At 34.1% G+C, this 22,298-nt stretch overlaps 2 protein-coding genes across 2 annotated transcripts in view; one reads left to right on the top strand and one right to left on the bottom strand.

Annotated features, from left to right (window-relative positions):
* Positions 1-22,298, bottom strand: part of LOC124309369 (glutamate receptor ionotropic, kainate 2) — a 246,677-nt gene that overhangs the window by 219,589 nt on the left and 4,790 nt on the right. The gene's annotated exons all lie outside the window — the stretch shown is intronic.
* The window catches only part of LOC124309365 (glutamate receptor ionotropic, kainate 2-like), a 45,736-nt gene continuing 44,941 nt past the window's right edge, over positions 21,504-22,298 (top strand). The window contains exon 1 of the mRNA XM_046772967.1: positions 21,504-21,765. The gene's annotated coding sequence lies outside the window, so the exon portion shown is untranslated. The remainder of the gene's footprint in view (positions 21,766-22,298) is intronic.

The raw sequence follows: 22,298 nt of genomic DNA on the forward strand, positions 1-22,298 counted from the left end.
TTTTTTTCGTACATGGTGAAATTGAAAAATGAGTATAAAATTACTGGATGTGTCTCTTTTTCCTCGATTTGCTTCGGAACCTGACAAACAATGATGAATATCCTGGAAGTTCTGTCGACAAAGTATAAAAGCATGTAAATAAATACGCGCCTCTTGCGGTGGAAGAATAAATAAAATATTTTCTCCCTCGGAACCGGCTGCATCTTTTTTTTTTTTTTTTTTACTCCTCCGATTCTTGTACGTACAGCTTATCGTCAACTCTCTTTGCCCCTAGACGATACAAATCCCATAAATCACGTGCCCGAATTTGTATCAACTCACTTTCTTCCGTTTACTTTTTTTTTTTTTTTTTTTTTTCAAATAATTAAATCCAGTATTTTCCGAGGCGGGAAGACAACGAACCTGATCTTCTGATTTATCGTCAAACTTGCTGGGGGTAAGAAAAAATGAATAAAATAGAAAGTCTGTCGTCCGGTAGCTAACAACAGTGATCGATGTCGTTGTCCATGAACAATGGGCTCGAACCCTCAAATCCCACGACATTGTTAATTCTCTTAACGTTGTCTTAAGGTGTTCCCGAAACTCTGTCTATAAACAAGATGTTTTTCGACTCGGTACGGTGCGTTCAATACGTCTGAATATTGCGTGTGCGCAATTTATGGGGTAGTCGAAAACGAAAATTGAAAAAGTTCTGTTCCGATAATTTATTTGTTTATTATTGTTGTTTTTTTTTTTTTTTTTACTCAGTTTTTCCTACATTTCCTCCATTTATAACAAGATGGGGGTGTTACAATTGAAAACGAATTTTTGAAAACTCAAAAATCTGATTCCTGAAATGTGACGAGCCAAAAAAAAAAAAAAACTGAAATGGAAAAAAACGAGGGGTAATATTATTATAATTTTGATAATTTTCGATTAGTTTTTATATTTATTCTGACTATTCTGTGTTATGGTGTTCTACATATATTTTTTTCACTTTCAGCGTTTCGAAACTTCAGTAATCATTTCAAAACGTGAAATGTGAACGTCACAATTTTCTACATTTTTGTTGATTTCGATATTTCTTTTGACTTTGCTATATTTTGTTTATTTATTTATTTTTTTTTTTTTTACTTTTCCAAGATTTGAAGTTTCTGCAACAAAATTTTTCATTCTCGTTTCAACAAGTCTGACTATGACTCTTCTTTGGCGGTCAAGACTTAATAGTTTCAAAGAAAAAAAACCAAAGCTTCAAATTGTTTTTTTTCCCCCGAAAAATATTGAAAAAATGATTCTGTCGTTGCACGCAGAAAAAAATGTGAAAAAAAAATCGTTGACGGTAATTTCATGGAATCAGAAACAAAGGTAAAAGAATTCAAGCTGCGGGCAGAATTTTATTCGCTTTCTTTCGGACAACCCCGTGTGCATTGGTCCAGGTTTACACGTCGCACAGTGCGGCAGATTTTCCCGTGAAAAAGGATCTCGGTTTTTCGAGAGGACTCCCGAGCCTTACGTTATCCTGGCTTCCTCCATTCCTCCTTGTTCTTTTCATTTCTCTGATCCTTCTGCGGCTGCAGTTTCGGCCCTCGATTCTCTTTCGCCATTATGTTATATATTTCTACCGGGCAGTTAAACCAACCGTGCAAATCATTGTTCCGGAAAAGCAGGGTCCTGTAATCATGACATTTTTATTTACCAAATATTTCTCCTTATTTTCTTTTCCGTATTTCTTACGTCTATACTTGCGTCTGATTCTTGTATGCTTTTCCGAGAGAATGGACACGGACTTTCTTGACACGCGTGTGAGAATATGTCCTCCTTCTAAATATATCACAAGGAATGTAAAGGGCTTAATCGTTGTTTGTAAACCTGGTCTACATACGTCATTTAATCTCATCTAATCTCTTGTAAGACTTTGTAATCGTTTTTAATACCTAGATTCTCGTTGTACCGGTCATGTTATTTTTAGAATACTTGTGATCACTATGATAATCAATTGTCGTTGCTTTTAATCTCATTGCAATCCATGTCATACTCGCGTCATATTTGCAGTCTTTTTTGTAATCTCTGTAATCATTTCTGTACTCTGAAATCTTTGTGATCCTTGTAATCTCTTTCTAGTCATTTTTAATCTCTTTGCAATCCGTGTAATCTTCGTGTAATCTCTGCAGTTTTTTCGCAATCTTTGTAATTTTCGCGCTTTCTGGAATCTTAGTGATTCTTGTAATATTTTTGTAATCTTTGTATTATCTTTAAAATTCATATAATTTTCATATTATCCCTGCAGCCTTTTGGTAATCTTTGCAACCTTTCTCTGGAGTCTGAGTGATTCTTGTAATCCCTTTGTAATCATTGCAATCACTTTACAATTCATCTACCTTCGTGCAACGTTTACAATTTTTTGGAAAACTTTGTAATCTTTTTCTGTCTCTCGAATCCTCGTTATTCTTTCAATCCCTTTGTAATCCTTGTAATATCTTTGCAACCCGTGTGATCTTCGTGTAATATTTGCTGTCTCTGGAATCTTTGCGATTCTTATGATCTCTTTGTGATCATTATAAACTCTCTGCAATCCGTGTAATTTTCGTATAATCTTTGCCGTCTTTTAATAATCTTTGTAATCTTGGCGTTATCTCGAGTCTCAGTGATTCTTGTCATTCCTTTGTAATCATTCCAATCTCTTTACATTTCGTGTCACTTCGTGTAATCTTTGCATTTTTTTTTTTGGTAAACTTTGCAATCTTTGCTGTGTCTGGAATTTTCGTGATTCTTTCAATCTCTTTGTAATCATTGTAACCTCTTTAAAATTCGTGTAATCTTTGTAATCGTAGTCGGTGTATGCCCTTGAAAAAAATCACCGTCACATCATACAATAAACAATTATTTTCACCAGAGTCACGAAAGTTCGGACGGTTTAGATAGATTTGAATAAAAATTAAAAACCGCGTTTCGTCGAACCAATTCCGTGAAAATATTCCGACCATTCGTGAAATCTTCGAAATAGAAACTTGAAAGGGAAGCTGCCCTACGACCACACGGGAAACGTGGCAAGTTATAGTATTCCCGGCGAACCGCGCATGCAATTCTCTGAAGCTGGATTATTCGAGATGCCGATTCCCGCCCAACTTTAATCGTTTTACGTTACAGAAATCTGTGGGAGGAAATAACCCGCTCGATTAATGTTCCACGCCTGTAATTTATCTGAGGTATTAAACTTTGGCACACAGGTGCACAATTTCCTGTTTCAAACGTTTTAACGCCGAATTTGATTTTATGGATATACACGTGTGTGTATATATATATATATATATATATATGTATGTATGCATGTACGTATGTATGTGTGTATGCTAATTTACAGACGAAATTTCGCCCCTCCCCCCTATTTGTGCTCAACTACGTCTACCGTAACTGTTAATTAATTTTCCATATTTATCGACGCTACCAAGCAGCTTATATTATCCATTAACTCATGGGGACGAATGGAAAGGGAAGCGAGACGAGCAACGCTGGCTCCAAGAGACGAACGAGAAAAACGAGATATCGACGTCGGATCGGTAATTCGAAAAATTTATCTGATGAATATTTCGCCGTTCCATGTAATTACAAAAACTTTCGAATGAACGGTGAAAAAAAAAAAAAAAGCAAGCGTAACCAATGTGCACGAAATATATTTTATTTAAACGAGTGTCAGGTGACTAACAGTTCCATAAAATATTCTTCTCTTTTTATCCACCATTTATTTTACTCCCTTCTTAATCCTGTTTTTTTTTTTTTTTTGCCACTTTCTTAGTATTCTTTCTTTTTTTTTCTTTCTCATCTCGTTAGTAACGAAGACCTTTTATCTAAAGTACATGTATGTCAAGTGGCACGGCACCTCTTTCGCCTATGTATTAACTAACCTCAGAGTTTCTCGTTCAGGAATTTACGCAATCTGCCACCGCCAGCAGCGATTGAAGTGCCATTCTCGAAACTCCTTTGAGTATAAAAGTGAAGAAATTGATAGGGGGAGAAAAAAACATTGAAACGGAGAATTGGGGGAGAGAGAGATAGATGTGATTCAGGAAAAGGAGAATGAGAAAAATTATCAGAGAGGGAGAAATAAAATGGCGGAAAACCAAAGTGGAATAAAAAGAAAAATTATCCATTGAGAAGAATCACAGGATCTTTTTTTTTTTTTTTTTATTCCTGATCGTTATTTCGATATGTAACTTGAAACAAAATTGTGATTTACATTTTAACGTTTCTCTTTCCCATTAACCGTTGAAAATCGATGTGGAAAAATACGTTGTGCTTCGATAAAATAACGGGAAAATATTTCGAAACACTAGCGCAGATAACGTAATTTTTTTACCGTTTCAAAATTTTTCGCGCACGAAATATGAAAAATTGATAAATTTTCGTCGCTTTCATTTTATAATACTTTATCGAACGAGTTTCAATGAAGCAAACATCTTTCACGTATAACGCGCAGCGTAATAAACGAGTTACTTACAACGATCCAGGTTTGAATTAATTATTATCCGTCGTTATAATTGTAACTCGTTATAATTGTAACTCGTTATACATTTATGTATCTTTTCAAAGGCGTGAAAAGATACGCGCCCCTCTCAACCCGCGCAAAAGGGCGAAGAATTTGAGCAAACGCGACGAGGACGCTAATTATATCAAATATTTGAACACACCTTCTCAGCTTTTAGTTGAGCAAACACATTGCAACGCATTCGGTGAAAATATTTTCATCAACGTGATGAAACTGGGCAAAAAAAAAAAAAAGGAACAACAATTACACACGAGAAAAAAAAATGATACAACAACATGCTCCTAAAGAACACTGGACAATCTTTTTTCCCCGCTCTCATTTTTGTTTTTTTGTTTTTTTTTAATTTTTTTATTTTTTGTTTATTTATTTATTTGTTTATTCATTTTTTGCGCGTGCTATGTAACGTTTTTTTTTTTTTTTTTTTGTAATTCCATAATTTTAAATCTGCAGGATTACGGAGTGACAAGATTGTCGTGACTTTTTGAAAACTGAAAACTCGCGTGAAATGAGAATTTGGGACGAAGTGGTCGAAAAATAAAATAAAAATAAAATTGACTATACATTCTCAACCAAAATTGAGTCTCGTCGACGATATCGAACACTTTATGATAAGGTGGGAATCGCAAAAAAAAAAATAACATTTCAATAATAATAGCGCCCAAAATTGTTATCAGTAAATTGTTTAAGCAAACCGTTATTTAACAAATTTATGGAGGATGTTTTCTTATTTTTATAGTGTGAAATGAATTCGTTGATTCGTCTGAACGCGCGTGAATTTTGCTAGAATTTGTTCATTACATTGAAATTTTCATGTTCGAAAATTTTTGATTTTGAAAAATCGATGATAAGTCGTGAATTTTGGATACGTTTTTGTAAAAACGTTGTTTACGTTAAATTTAGAAAGTTCCCGGGGCATTGAACGAATGGTTTCGTGAACACAGATTTTAAAAATTTTCGAAAACGGAAATTTCGAAATAACGAGAGAGTTGTTTATAAAATTCACGCGTATGCCAGGAAAAAACAACGAATTCATTACACGTAAAAACAAAAAACATTCCCTAAAAGCTTTCTTTTAAACAATTTATTGATAACTTTTGGGAATTATTATTATTATTGAAATCTTAATCTTCTTATCATCTTTACTTCGATTGATGTTTGTACGATTTTTATCTTTTGGTTGAGAATGTAGAGCGAGTAAATCCTCAAATGTAATAATTTTACGAATAATCGACCGGATGAATAACAAAATTTACAATCTTGGCAATCGAAGTCGCGTGAAAATTTTCAAGTGTAAGATATTGTATTAAAATTGATTGAATATTAGAAACGAGGAGGTTACCACATATATATGTATATATAACATGGGCAGTTATTTAAGAGGCGTTATAAATAACATGCCAGCCGCAAATTAACAACCACGCAGCGGATAATAGAAACTCAGCTCTCTCTCTCATCCCCCTGAAACCAAGGGCGCGTCGAGTATCTCGCGTTAATGATGGATCGTGCTAACAAGATTTTCACCCTCCGGTCTCGGCGCATCACTTTACACTTTGCCAGCTGTCTTCCTACTTTCCCTCCAACCGTCACGCGGATCTTACGCCCCACCGATCCTTCGTTATTTCTCACCTTCCCGATGTTTGCGTCATCGGAGACCCCGTGGTGTCTCAGTTTCCCGATAAGGGATGACGATGATAATCGTAAAAAAAAATTTTAAAAAATAATAAAAAAAAAATCACGAAAACGGCTACTGTGTTTCGATTGTCTCCCGCTCCCCCCGCCCCTTTTTTTTACTTTACATCGAATCACTTTTTCTCACCTTATCCAACCGCGAAACGTGATGTAATTTTAATCTCTGCAATTTTTAACATTATTCTAGCTTCTTGCGGAGAAAAAGATCGTTTTTTTTTTTTTTTTTTTTTCCTTCCCTCGTCTCTGCAGAACAATACTTTGGATGATAAGTTTGTAAAGATGAGTTAATAAAATAACTTACAAAAGCTTCTTTATCAACGAAGTGAAACACGTATAATTTTATAATAGAAGAAATTTTTGCTCAATTTTAAAAGGTGTCGGTGGCCATTTGAAATTTCCCATTTGAATAAAACGCAAAAAATTTTTTTACATCAAAAATACTGTAACTATTGAACTGTTTGAGGTGAAAATTTTTTCCAGGCATATTCTTGCAGGGCATTGAATTATCTAAAAAGAAACCCCAGAGTTTATTTTTTAGATTAAAAAAATTCGTATACTTACGAGCCGTGAATGTCAAAGAAAAGCGGAAATATGCAGTATAGCGTTAATATAAAATCGTAATCGAAGTTTAACGAAAAATGTAGAACATAAACAATTTATTTTGCATGTTAGTGCAATTACATCGCCAGCAATATCCCAATTGTAACAATATCTCAAACGGTAAAAAGTTATAGTATTTTTTGATGAAAAAAAAAAAAATTTATTCTATATATATATATATGAAAAATACGGTGAAAATTTCATGCAAGATTCACCGTATTGCGTCCCAAGAGTTTTTCTATCCTCGGGAAACTCGCAAATTTTTCACGCTATGAAAAAAATTCCCAATATTCCATGAAATTTTAATTTACCACGCGGAGCAAATAAAATTCCCGTAGAATTATACGTAAGATAGACGTGTCGTTTTGAAATTTGTTCTAACCTTTCGATCGCGTGGTCTATACTTTATACATTGGGATCGGTAAAAAGTTTGGCGGCATCCCTCCGGGTGACACGTTATCTTCGTTGACTTATCCGCTGGGATTCAGCCGTCTCTTGTGAGCGATTCGTAAATAATTAATCAAGCTGGCTATGTACGCTCAGAGACGCGGGCGTGACGTTTTTTATTATTATTATTATTTTTTTGTTACATCTTCTTCTTTTTCGACTCGTGTCATTCTTTATTTTGGCATCATAGATGGTTGAAGGTCAAAAAGTAGAATTCTCACAGGATAGAAATGTCACAATGTCGAATTTACAGTAGCAGGGTAATCTAGTTCGTAGAATATCAGAATGCTTAAAGACGAAATACAGAAAAGGGAAACAGAGTAGAAATGTTCTTTAATCACGAAAAACTAAACTATAGTATCTTCAAAATATTATTAGAATTATACATAAATACAGAAGTTCAGACAAGAATTTGTTTTATTTTTTATTAAATTTAGAAGTGTAGAGAAATTTAGAAGTTCAGGTAGAAATACAGAAACCAAAATATAGATTTATCGCCATAGATGTAGAAACGTAAAATTTTGACTTTCAATATTTAACCTAATTTCGAAATTTTGATATTTCAATTCATTGATATTCCATATTTTGTAATCGTACAATTTAAAATTTTTTGAATTTCCGGCACGTGGTTTTGTATGAATTTTCTGGAACTTCGTATCGATTTTATGCAATTATTTTCACCCGGTATATCCACCGAATTCAAGATGGCGACAAAGATACAGCTGATCGTTTCTCTTTGATACAACGAATACATGAGAGTAAAGAAAATTTCGTGTAAAATTCTTCAATACTTAATTTGCCTCTGTGAATTTTGTCGCAAGTTCAGAGGCAGGATGAAAAACGAGTATCGGAGTTTAAAATACGACCGTTCGAAAGCGGCGCGCGTCTTTTTCTCCGCCAGATGGCGTCCCGAATTGCGTGCAACGAGACGTAAGGCGGGAAATACAAATCACAGTTGTATCGAAAATTTGAAACAACTTATGAACGGGCAATCCGCAGCTCGAACTCAGGCCACCCTTGGCTATATTCTGAGGGAGAGAGAAACGCCCCAACGCAAGATGTGTCAAACTGTTAGAAATAAATCGGTGGTACCCACTTACGGGGATATGGGGGACAGGGCACCGCGTATATAAAGATGAGAAACTGCGGGGTAAGAAGAACGGCTGAAGAAGAATCGGACTTGGATAAGGCGAGACCGGGTTGTTGACTGTTCCACCCCGTTAGCTGAACATGGCAGCGATTTATTACATCCAATATCGAAGATGCCGTTTCTTTTATAATAACGTTATGTGCCGGCGACGCGTGCGGCCGGGAAAAACGCGAGTGAGGATCGCTGCGGAAAAGTGAATGAAAAAGATACAGGGAATGAAAAATACCGATCAAATGACGTGAAATAGGAATTGAAAAATCGAAGACTCAATCCACGCGCTCTGCTACCCTCGGGACTCCTCTTTCCTCTCTCCCTCTTCTTTTCACCCTTATTCCGCACATTTGCCGTCGCCCGGCTTGCCTTGCGTTATTTCATCCCCCTCCTCCGGCTACTCCATTTACCCCGGGGCTGCCCTCATCAATCAGTTTCGCAAAATATTATTATTTTCCACTCTGTAGAAACTAGTTAGGAAACTACTTTTATCACGCTACGTAAAGGAGTGGAAAATAATTCAACGACGAAACGCGGGAACGGAACGATTACTGTTGTACTCGGATTTTTCTCGCGCTAGAAGAATTCGTAGAATCTTTTTGTTCTTCTTCCAGGTAATATTCTTGCTAAAGTATAGATTTCGCGTATTTTCAACCGAAAGATTCAAATACAATAACCGGATGATTGAAAATTTTAAAAGAATGGAAAAAAAAAACAGCTGTGAAATTGAAACCCTGGAAATAATTTTGACTGAGTAAATGTTTGTGAATAAAAAAAAAAAATAAAAAAAACAGGGAATTCGTGGTTTGAAAAAATTGAAGAATCCCATATAAACATTTTTTCAAACCCTTTGAGTACACAAAAATTGGACTTTCAGTGCGTGTAAAATTCCTTTTGATATTGAAATCGACAGCCGTTCGAGCGAAGTAAAATCGAAAATTTAAAATGAGCAATATGAAAAACGGGTAATAATTGTTGTCATATCGATGCTTGTAATTAACGTTTGAAAACCGAATACGATTCGTTTCCTCTGCTGATAAATTTACGAGGCAACGAAAGCAAATCGGGGTGGTGAAAATCTCGGAAAAATAGAACCTACCCTCGTTCTTCTTTCCCGTTCATCGGGTCCTCGACGTGCGACAAGATAGCCGAGACTATATGACCAAGTTCGGTTTCCGGAGTTGAGTTTTTGCGGGAAAAAAAAATACGAGGGAGCGGGAAAGTTTCAGCAACCCTCAGATAGATGGATAGACGTGAATTACGGGAATGTAGGAAAATGTCGTTTGATTGCCAGTGATATTTTACCAACTCGCCGATTTTACGATCGCGAAAATTTTCAATATTATCGACGAGTCGGTGAGGAAAGAAGGAAGTTTTTTCAACGATATTTAGAGAGTGAGGAAATATTTTGTTTTTTAACACAGCGAAATTCACTCGTTTCGGGTGTCATTATAAATTCACGTCAGAATTATTTCAGAACGAAAGAAGGATGAGAGGATCGATCTTTATTTTCTCTCTGCTTTATCACCCGTCTTCTCGTATTTCGGTTTATTGGTGACAGCGGTGGGATATCCGAGCACCCAGATTATACGGGTGTGTTGTGAATGAAATCTCTCGTGGTTTAGAGAGAAACTGAAATTGCAAGGTAATTTATCATCGGTAAATGGCGGAGTCAGTGCCACAAGCTGTGTTGTTTCAAAATTGGTCGAGCTTGACGTAAAAGAAACACGTGTGTGTAACATTATTTTACCGGTGAAAAGATATCATGCGAAAACACGTTTTTGAAAGAAGTAAAGGCATCGGTCTGCTTCAGAATCATAAGTAATGCATTTCCATTTTCATTGATCGTTGATTTCAATTTTATAATGAGAAAAATTTCCGTTAATCATTGAATTAGTTATTTTAGTGGAATAAATATTACATAAGAAAATTAAATTATCAATTTGATTAAAAATCTTACAACCCTGATCTATTTGCATCATAGTACGAGACTTGGTTCTTTCAAAAACATCAATTCGTATTTCAATTTCGCAAAGAACGTTCGCGACTCTTACGGCAATTGGCAGCATTTTTTTTTTTTTTATTTTATTGCACACGGCTTTCAGTTGTTTTACGAAGAAACTTTTGATGTTGAAATTCTTCCTTTTACCTCCAAATTGATTCTACTTTTTCCGTTTTTTTTTTTTTTTTTTTTTATCCTACTCTCCGTCCTCGACTTACTTTCGTTCCACTCTGTCTAGATTTTCGTTTCTCGCTTTTCGAACAGGAACGTGACAAAAGCACGCCTGTGTGATGTAAGTTTCTTTATTGAATTTTCCGTTATGTCGCGATATCGATACACTTCAAAAGATATTTTATTGAGTAACCACGAGGCTCCGTCTCTCCGCAGAATCACGATTAAAATTTGTATTTCGATTTAGAAGAGCTGGAAGGGTTCGCAGTCTTGATATAATTGTGACGTGAAATGATTTTCAGATTTTTAAGAGTACGTACAGATATTTCGCACCAAGTCTTGAGCTAGTTTTCCGATCGTAATTAAATTACTCATCACTCGACGCTGACCCCCTTAACGGCAGTTGGTTCATAACTCAATTAGGAATGTATCGGGTGTACAGTCAAGTTAGAAAATTAAGGAGTTTTAATTAAATAGCAGACAACATTTTCAGCCTTAAATTTTTCGCATTTGTACACAGTCAATCAATAATTTGATTTGATCGAGGTTTGTTTTATTTAAAAAAATATATATATGGTGTTAAATTTAAATCAATTGATGAAGAGTATTGTTATTGATAACAACGTCAACCATTTCGTGCCGTAATATATTTTTTTGATCCGTATGACATTTGAAAAATAGTTCCAACAAATTCATTTTATTCTTTTCAGACAGCTTGAATAGTTTATCCTCTTTGTCACAATCCGAAATTCTTCCTGCAACCAAATGCCAATTGTTTCAAGTTGAAATACGATATTTAACCGTGGCATTGACGACCATTAAAAAAAAACGAAGTAATAAAAATGAGAATAAAATGTCCAGGAATACAGGTCTTTAAATTTGAAGTGAATTGTTTGATTGTGAGCCGTTTTTGAAATATCGCTGAGAACGTCAAACATGCCGCTTAGAAAAATGGTTGACATTATTTTCAATAACAATGCTTTGTATAAATTATTTCTAACGAGAAAAAAAAAAAAAAAAATTTCAAATAAAGTTAGATTGTCATAGTTTCGAATAAAATAAACTACCGTTGGTATTGAATAGTCGGACGTCGAGACATGAGTTCCCAAAACTTAGGCATTTGAAACACATTGACGGTGAAATCGCGACTTCAAAATCTGAACAACCACAAGTCTGGAATACGAATTTCAGCGAATAATTCTCTCCTCGTAAATATCCAAGTAGATGAAGTTCAATTTTTATTAAATTTAAAATGAATTTTGGTTGGTCGTCAAATTTTCAATTCAATACTCCGGGTGTCTTGAATTCTGTTTCTTTCGGTAGAAGATATTTTCCAAAATACTTTATTCGAGCATTGTATTTATTTCGAAGCTTTTCTATCGGACTGTACAAACCGACGCGAGAATACGAAAGGTCGGACATCGATTGAGGCTAATCGATCTTTGATTACTCACGCTTGAACTGCAGGCGGTCAAAAAAAAAAAAAAACGACGAGTGACAGGAGAAATTCGGAAGGCTAAAAAGCGTCTTGATAAAATAATTTAAAAAAAGAAGAAGAAATAGTAATAATAATAATAATAATAATGATGATGATGATAAAAAATTTACCCTTTCAAATTTCCTACCCCTCATCGCTAAGTTTTGTTCGGCAGTTGAGGTTTTGATTTCCGTTTCATTAGCGAAGGGGAGGAGAAGGGGGAGGAGGAGAGCTTTTTGCCCGGATCAGGGAGGCGGCTCGAGCTTAATTGCCGTTGCACGCCGGGCCCCGTTAACCGTAACAGGAGAGAGCTTAGTCGAAGATGAGTTGTAAATTATTTCTATCTCATTATCAAGTCCGCTTCAGGGTAAAGCTCGTCGCTACAAAGGATGCGAACTAACGTCGTTAACGGAAAACATCCCCTAATCGTTTTCGATGCGTCCAAAAACCGCGTAAAAAGCTTTCCTCGCCGCTGCCGTGGCGATGGAGAAACGAACGGGGAAAGGGTGGCGATAAAAAATTTGAACAACAACAACAACAACAACGACAACGACAAGCGTTATATCATCACCTACGTGCGTGTACCACGCCGATAAATGATTTTACGAGGTGAAAAACGAAGCCTGTAATTTGTAAATTACAAGTATTTTTTATAGCACGGATGTGATTATCGCGAATGAATTTAAACTACAAATCGGATACCTTAGTGTGAAACAATTTTCCGAGTCACGAATTATCTGCAGTCCTTTTCTATTTTTTTTTTTTTTTTTTTAATCGTCGCTGATATTCATCAAAACTGTGAAAAAATGCAAACATGTAATAATAATATAGTCATGGAACAGTAATTGCTGCAATTATAACAACTCGCCAGAAAATTTCTGTGGCATGATAAGAAAAAAAAAAAATGAAGATACTTGTTTCGATCGGCTACGAGGAATTATATACCAAGTTGCAAAAGTTCACAAAACATTTTCAGGATTCGTTTAATTTTTCTTCTTCTTACTCTTCTTTCTGCTCTTACAACTGAAAAGTTTTTCGAATCGTCAATTTTTCCCGTGTATAATGAGAAAAATTGATTCGTCTTCTTTTTTTCCGTATATTTTCTTCCCTCCGCCTTCTCGTTAGATTAATTTCTTTGAACACAGTTCCGGGAATCAGTTGAGAATGACAAACTTTTGCGCTCATGATTGTTGGAAAAAAATTTTCCCTCGCCGGTTTCTATTTTTCATTTTTATTTTAATTTATTTCTTTTTTTTTTTTTTTTCGTCTCCTCTCCGCTCCGCTATTCGGGGAGGGAAATTTTTACACACCCTTTTTATATATTGGACGCGGTGCTTTTAACCACGGTAAATCAAATCACCGTCCATATCAAGCTTTCAAGTACAATTATACGCGTCAAAATTTTTGAAAACCCGCCATCTTCCGCCATTTCGTTTATTTTTTATTTTTTTTCTCGTCTCTCGTTCCATTTTATTTTTTACGGCGTTTCGTTTGGTTTTTTCCTTTTTTTAAATTTAACCAAAGGAAAGATTTTTTTTTTTTGTTTTTTCACCGTCCTCTTACCCCGAGAACGGATACCGTTTTACAGGCAAATCCCACTTCCGCAAAATATATTCTGACTTCCGCCGAGGTTGTTTCGATTAACGAGTCTGGTGCGAGAAAAAAAAAAAAATATTTAAAAAAAAAAAAAAAAACGCATCACTGCATAAGTATTTTCGAATCAACGGTACATGTAATAACAATTTTTCTCATCGTTGCGCACAAAAGAAAAAAGAAAAAAAGAAGAAGAAAGTCACTAACTTTTTCACGTACGTTTATATATACACTGTAACGTGCTATAGTGTGGAATAAAAATTTCAGCAACAGTCAGCTTCTCCGTTGTTGTTGTTGTTATTTTTTTTCCTCTCTGTCTCTCTCTCTCTCTCTCTCTTACCTCAGTTCTTCAACTTACTCTCTCGCTAATTAATTAAACACAAACTATGCAGGTATAAAGCTGGACGCGATGTTATTTACTCGTAATTATGAAAGTAGGTATATAAATATAAGTTTATACGCAACGAGGAAAAGTGAGTGGAGGAAAATTTTGAAAAACAAAGAAAACAGCGGAGAGAGAAAAACTGAGTGATGCAAAAGTCGAAAAGTTTGCTACTACTCCCGAGTCTCGACGTAGTTGCGTCGTCATATTTACATTCGAATCGACGTTGAAGAATTTTTTTTTTACTTTTTATTTTCTCTTTTTTTTTTTTATTTTCTTTCCCGTGTCTCAGTTTTCTACAATTTTTTCATCCACTTTCCGAGTACGTGAAACGTAATTATTACTTCGGCAAGATGTGTATATAATCAGCTTTTCATTTTCTGTTCGCTTCCTTTTTTTTTTTTTTTTTTTATTTATTTATTTTTTTTTCTTCTCCTCTTCGTGTCCGTAAATTATTCACTTAGCTCCGTATCGCAGCCGTTATTTACACCGAAATTGCAAGGTGGATGCAGGTCACGTTATCCCCGCATACTTTGTTATCTATAACCCTCGAATCAACGCGGTGTGATTAAATTTTAATGGAATAATTTAGTCATCAGAATTTGAAATCGACGAACCGCTCATCCGGCTTCGGAAATCTGCAATTCGCTGGCTTTGGTAAAATTCAATTTTCCGAAAAGCGGACGATTATCTCGGCTAGAAAATTAGCAGGCGTTTTTCATTCGTGTTTAAACGTATGATTTTTACATCACCGTATATACAATTGCGTATTATACGTATAGTTGGAAAATAATTTGCTCGTAATGAACGAAATTTTCATTTTCTACCTAGAACTATATTTTGTCGATTGTGGTGAAATATGAAAATAATAGTTAAGGATCGAGCGGTAACCGGAAATAAAAATTTCTCTCGGTATGGTTTTCTTCTGCTTTGCTATTTTCGTTTATTTTTTTTTTCTCGAAAATTGCATCATTTTTCCGTGATTCTGTGTCAATCTGACCGTCGTCGATCATTCCGATGGAAATGAAAAATCCTTTTGTGATCTTTTGAACGTTTTGTTTTTTTTTTTTTTTTTCTTCCTATCACATCGAACAGTTTTCAACCATTGTTATAATTTATCAGCTACGCGTGCAGATTGTTTTGCTGATTTTCATGATCGCTCAAAATTCCGTCTTGCGCTTTTGAAAACGATACTTTGACGATTTTCAGGCGATTTCAGCACGTTATTTACAACTGAGACTTTTCAATAGTTTACAATAATTTATTTTACCCCTAGTCGACTTCGACTCACCTATAACTTTTGACCATTCCTCTAATTCGACTAACATCGCATTTTGGATAGTTTTTTAGATTTCGTTACTAATTTTCATCATGTCCCTTTCGTATAAGTATCAAATTTTATACATGTATATACATATAAATATATCGATAGTTTCGAAAGTTTGACGTATTGCTAGAGCGCGCGTCTTTTTTTCCCACAATGCACTCGATCTCTAATTATCGGAAGGCCTGTATTCAAACTAACGTATATAAGTATATATAATACGTGCTTGACTAACGATATTTCAAACTTTGCCTGGACGGCTCGAGGCGAAAGTTTCGAAAGCTCGGATCAGTTGAAACCCTTTTAATACCCTGCAGGGTTTAAAAAAAAAAAAAGAACATTTTTGATTCGCCGCTTTCCCCATTCTTCCTATGCAGATTTATGTGATGGTTTTTTATTATTTACATATTTGTTTTATTCTTTTTTTTCTTTTTTTTTTTCATTAATTCCATTCTTTGTCTCGCCACATCGTATATATTTACAATATTTTACTTTTGCTAATCCTTTGCAGTTTCGAAATACAGAATCCAGCAAGCTTGCAGAGAATTACGGAAATTTATGTAACCTTGATCGATGACGATACAGCTGTGGAGACGTATATTCATTATACATTCGTATAAAAATTGATCCTGTATTAATGAGGAAACGGAAAGATCTGTGATAAAAATTTATTTCAGGCATATTGCGAAATTGTTTAGAATATTAGAATTTTCAGCCTCTAGGGAATTTTCGTTGGTGACGAATAATCAAATTGAATACACGTATTTTGGATATGAGGGGGGGGATTAGTTTTTGCATTCTTGTATTTTTTTTTTTTTCGATCTGAATTTAAGCATTCAAAAATCTCCGTCAAGTATAAATTATTAGTACCTAATCAATTATGAAAATTCGCGTCATGTAAAAGAAAATAAAAAACAAAATGAAAATAAAATAAAATCAATCGACACTTTCTTTCTAAGAGAAAGCACGACGTATAATTATAATTATATAAGATAATTTTAATGTAAAGATAATTAACGGAGGGTTTCACCTTCGATCCTCCGCCTTCGCAAACATGAATCGCAATTACAAATCAAATTTTCACGCTGTTTATGCATTGCGTTTCATGCATACAACGCATCGTGCACGAGCCCAAGGCTAATTATTAAACAAACAGATTATTAATGGGATGAACAATTCGTGCGCAGGTGAATCCGATAATCGATTTCCGATAATGCACATTTATACCTCTGTAAAGGAGTTTCAAAATGCGTTGAAAATGGCATTACAGATAAATATACGAGTTTTTTTAATCTCAAAGAATTTGTATTTTTGGTACAGATTTTTGAATTTTTATTCTTTTTTTTTTTAGAATATTTACCGCGTACTTGTTGGAAAAATGTTCCAATAATGCCAGACGAACATATATATATGGGGAATTCCATGCGATTCCAACGAACGTCTGATCCTCATCATTTCTGATTTGATTTAATATTTTTTGTTGCGATAGTACCAACTTTCGAAACGGCACCCTGAATTTTTTCAGATTTTTCATTCATCCGCTTGATTATTTATAAACAGTTGAAGTGATTTTGAAAACTGACCGTTATTAAGACTCTGAAAAAAATTCTCAGGCACTCTAGTTTCAATTCCAAACATTTCAACCGAAGAAATTACCCGAAAATTGCATCAAGCGCAAAAAACCAAATAACAATAATTAAAAAATGCCAATTGTCGTACAGAAATTCGTACGCAAATTTTCCTTACATTCAATTGAGATTAGACGAGTGAAAAATCTACCATTCTATTCTATTCTCTTTTTTTTTTTTTTTTTTTGTTTCTTTTTCTATTGATTTGAAAAAATTCACAGATTCCCAAGGATTTTGTTACTTCTTGTCGCGTAGGAAGAATTTAAAAACGAAACAAACTCCGGAAAACGACCCTAAAATTGCGTCAAGCAAAAACAACAAAAAAAAACAAACCGGTGACAACAATCGTTAAAAAAAAAAAAATGTCAATTTTCACGCAGAAATTCGTACGAAAATTTTCCAGATCCACGCCGTGATCGTTTTTTTGAAAAATAGAGCCAATAAATCTGAATCTCTCGTTATTATATTACATTACACGGCAATTCGCATATCGCACACAGTTTCACGATTCGTCTGAAATCCAACGAGAGTCTCTGGTTTTTTTTTTTTTTTATTTTGTTTTTTATCGTTGAAATAACATTATTATCCATAGAATATATGAAATGTATACATACATACACGCAAGTTCCAACATACCGTGAATATCTGATGCGATTCTTGTCCCAAAGTAGGTATGGCATTGTTGTTATTGCTTGAGGAAACACGCGTTATTCAGGGATTCCTTTACCGCTATAATACAGCTGGAGGATTTTATTTTATTTCATTTTTGCATTTTTGTTTATTCTTCTTCTTCTTCATCGTTTTTTTTTTTTTTTTTTTCTTTTACCATATCTATTCTCTCTCTTCGTCCGGTATTTCGTTTTATTTTCAAAAATGGAAGCAAGAAGAAAACGTTTCAGCGCGATACTACGGTGGATAACGTTTTTCTTTTTACCGGGCATAAAAATTTTCTTCCACTTTTCTTCGTTTCTTCGCGTCGCAATTTCATATCTCACGAATCGGACGTTTCGCGTAAAATCTACAACTTCACCAACATTCTCGACACGTGTTCATAGATTCTGTCGGTATATTTTTTTTTTTTTATTTGCCACTTTGACGCTGGCCCGAAACACTTTGTTAATATGAATAAATTTTTCAACTTTTTTTTTAGAAATCTTCGGTTTAGTCGAAGTGTAAAACCGCGACTTTCAAAGATTTATAATGTTTTTGACAATCTTCGATTATTTTGGTCGAAATACCATTGAAATTTTTTTTCTTTCATTCAACGGTTGAAGAAGAAACTACAATTTATTAGTGAACTTGAATTTAAAAATTTCATTACAATACAGCGTTCGTGAAGAAAATAAAATTCATATCCGGGGGAGATTTTTCAAATCTTCGTAAGAGATTCAGATTCGTAAGAGATTCAATAATGATTGCTTGTTCAAGGTTTCATCCTTGAGACAAAAAAAAACTGTCAATCTCAACTCAAAGTTTAAGCCTGTACTATTTTACGGCTGATTAACCGCTAGCGATTCATTTATTTGTTAATTTAATTGTTTTCGAGTTTAGAATTTGTGTGATTTGATTAAAAATTGATATTTTCATTTTACATGATGTATGTTTGAAATAAAAATCGAACGAGCCGAGGTTAAAAAATTCGCAATTTAATACGTGATCACGATTTTCTTTCCACAATTAAAAACTTTGTTTCCACTTTGAAATTTTATAAGTCGTTAACGAATATACGAACGATAATGAAAAGTATACATTTTCGCAGAGAATTGAATGCTCTGGAAAAAAGCTCCGATACACAAGATTCATATTATATGAAAGTATTCGTACGTTATAATTAACGTTCAAAGTTTAAATTTATATAAAATTATCATTCTGTCAGTTATAGCTACGAAATAAACACACGTGTTATAAAGCGTATTCCACATTTCTCGTAGGTTAAAAAATTTAGGACAGAGCAATTACATTATTCAAAAACCTCATTATATAATAAACGAAAATTAAAAATTGTTTTCAACTGGTATTGATCGATGCAACTGTAAAAAAAATTTGAAAGACTTTAGTCGATACAAAAATAGATATATTTTCAATTTTTCTTTTTTTTTTTTTTTGTTTTTTTTTCAATCAAATTGAAAGCATTTAAGCCCTTGGGAGTATGAAAATTCAAAAACAACCGTAGTAAGAACCATTCCAATGTCAGTATAACAGAGTAGACGGAATTTCATCCCTTCTTTGTGATAAAGTTTAAAAGATCCGATTATGAAAAGAAATATTCTTTGATTAACAAAAAAAAAAAAAAAAAAAAAAATTCATACACGTACATAGATGTTGCCAAGATAGGTGAAATTGCATAGCAAAAAGTGAAGAGCGAAATTGGTTTTGCGTGTCTGCGTTGCTGGAATACCGCGCCCATCCCTCGGATTCGAATCGCTGCCTATTTCGCTTATATTACAGGCATTATACGCGTGCGTATATATGGAGCATTCCACGCCAATTCGACCTGGGTTTTACCCTTGAATTTTTAGATTTGGCGCGTGATTTTTTCTATGATTGTTCTCACTTCGAAGGGTACTCTGTTTTTTTTTTTTTCCTTGTTTTTCGACTCAATTTTTTATTTTCTACAATTTTTAGAAACGATTTTATCGAGCGACCGAAATTAAAAATTTGAAAAAATTCTGGAAAATCCTGCGTCAGATATAAAAATTCAGGACCCGGAGTGGGCCGATTTTCCCTTCTTACTGTTTTACAAACTTTTACCCGCAAAATCATGTCATAAATTTGAAGCGAGAGTTACTTTACTATCAGTGGCTGCTGAAATATTTTCTTATATCACACCGGATTTAAAAATAAAAATTCACGTGTTTCGCAGGGGACACTTTCTCTTCTTTATTTTGCTGATAAAAAAAAAAAATTGCAAATGGTAAAGTGATTCCGAAAAGTCTGAAAAAATTTTCAAAAATTCAATGTGACGTGTAAAAATGTATCAGCGACCATCCGTAGTAAAATGACTTTCGCTTCTAATTTTTTTAACGTTACTTAAAAAATTGTTAAAAATTCAAATTGAGTCGCAAAATGATGGGGGAAAAAAAAAAAAAAACAGAGCACATTTCAAAGTGAGAACCATCGTAGGAAAAATGGCGTGCCGAATCTGAGAGGTCAAGGGTAAAAACTCAAGTCGAATTGGCGTGGAATGCCCTGTATATATACATACGCATATACATATATGTATATATGTGTAGACAAACTCGGAAAGTTTCTTGCAGGCCATCTATTATAACGAACGAGCCTGAAGCAAAGTTTGAACAATTGTTATAAGCAACTGAATATACTTGTATTATATAAACGATTGGCTTGAAAACTGTTTTAATCGGCGTAAAACAACGCGCATGAATATTATACGGCCATATTATACCCCAAATATTCTATATATACATGTGTATATATATATATATAAATACATGTATATCTATACATTTCTGCAAAGTCGCAAGCTTAATGAGCCGCGAAGAATTATTTTACCGAGGGTGTATTTAACCCGACTTAATCGTTGCGAACCACGGATAAAAAAAATTGTCGGATGTATACTTAATTACTCGGCAAATTTTGATCGTAATAAAACTGAGGGGAAATTTTAGAAAGATAAAAGAAAAAAAAACAATCGTTCGTTAAAAATCTTGACTGTAAGAATTTGCGAGGAGATTTTGTATTGTAATTATGGTAAAACTTGAATTTTCAATATAAATACAAGGCAAATAATACTTTGCTAAAATTTTTACGGAAATTTGAAACTTATTTTAATTCTGAGAACAATTCAGGAAAGATGAATTTTCATTCGAAAATATATTAAAATTGTTTAAGCTGTGGTAATTTTTTTATTTTTTCTGAAATCATTATTCCGAGATTTTATCTTCTTTCGAGTTTTGTTTTCGACGAATTTTATTGTTTTGTTTTTTCGTTTTTGGATTCTGTTCAATAATTGGATAGTTTCATAACGTCATATTAGACGAGTGCAGATTAAATTTTCAAAGCTTTCGCATGTTGTTTGAGTTGTGTTTTTTTAGAAGCCAGTAAAATATTTCCGATTTTAGGAAAAAATTAACGTATTTTCTCAAACGTTTGTTGTAAATAAAAACTAAACAAACTTCGGTTCTGCGTTTAAATCACTTTTGTTTAGAAAATTAACCAACGCAAAAAAAAAATAAGAGAAAACCTTCCAAGTAACAAGTGAAGATTTTATTTATTATTCGATGTATGTTATCAAAATTTGATTTATTTGAATACGAGAAACTCGAAACAAAAATTTTCTTTTCTTCACCTTTTTCATCCATTTCATCCTTATTTAAATATGTACGGTAACTCGAATAATTATTAAATCATCGCCTCTTATTGTTTACCCGAAAATGTTGCAACGCCAGGAATTAATAGTTCCAGTCAAATTTTCCAGTACTTCCTGCATATGTATTCAAGATTCTACGCCTCTCTCCGTCCGTCTCGCCTCTTCGCAGATTTCAGAGTATTCAGGCTGTCGCGTACCAAATTTAGATCAGTCCGGTTCGAAGCTCGGATAGCGACGCTCAGCGTCGCCTAAAACCAAAATAAATACCCTCGTTTCATCCGCGGGTATAATCGAGACGTTTATACCGAATAATTCCATGCCGTTTTATACGTTCGCCTAAATAATCGTTAATCGCTTTTATCCGTAGTTCGAATTTCCTTTCGATTCTAAATGACAGTGATAGTTTTATACACTCGTCGTACTTCCGGTTTTCAGCACTTAAGGGAATTCTACAACGAGGTGAGAACTTTTATCCCACGGTGTCGTTCTTCCACATTTCATTTTTTTTTTCTTTTTTTATTTCTGATTATAAATGTTCTCTAGGATTTCTTTTTTCTTCGATTTTTTTTTTTTTTTCTACTTTTAATACACAGCTGTTTCTATGTATGTGAGAAAACCCGTTTCTGATTTCGTTAAAAATTTTCCGCAATTTTCCCAACTCTGAGACAGTGGGTTGAATTTTTTCAGATTTTTTTTATCAACCGCTCAGTTATTTATAAACACTTGAAGTGATATTGAGAAGGACGTTTTTTTTTTTATAAGACTGTATTTTTTTACTTCAAACATTTTTAAAACCAGGCCCACGACGGGTAGATATTTTCCCATTTCATTTATTTTCAGCACTTTCAATTTTTTTTAATCACCTAAAACATTGTTCCAACTGTCTAAAAATTTCCGAAAGATTGTCAAAACTTATATTTTTCACTGCGAACAATTCTAGAACGGTTTCATTATCGGACGATATTTGTTTATTTCTTTGGCGCAATCAACTT

Source organism: Neodiprion virginianus, chromosome 7, assembly GCF_021901495.1.
Source record: "Neodiprion virginianus isolate iyNeoVirg1 chromosome 7, iyNeoVirg1.1, whole genome shotgun sequence".
Lineage (NCBI taxonomy): Eukaryota > Metazoa > Arthropoda > Insecta > Hymenoptera > Diprionidae > Neodiprion > Neodiprion virginianus.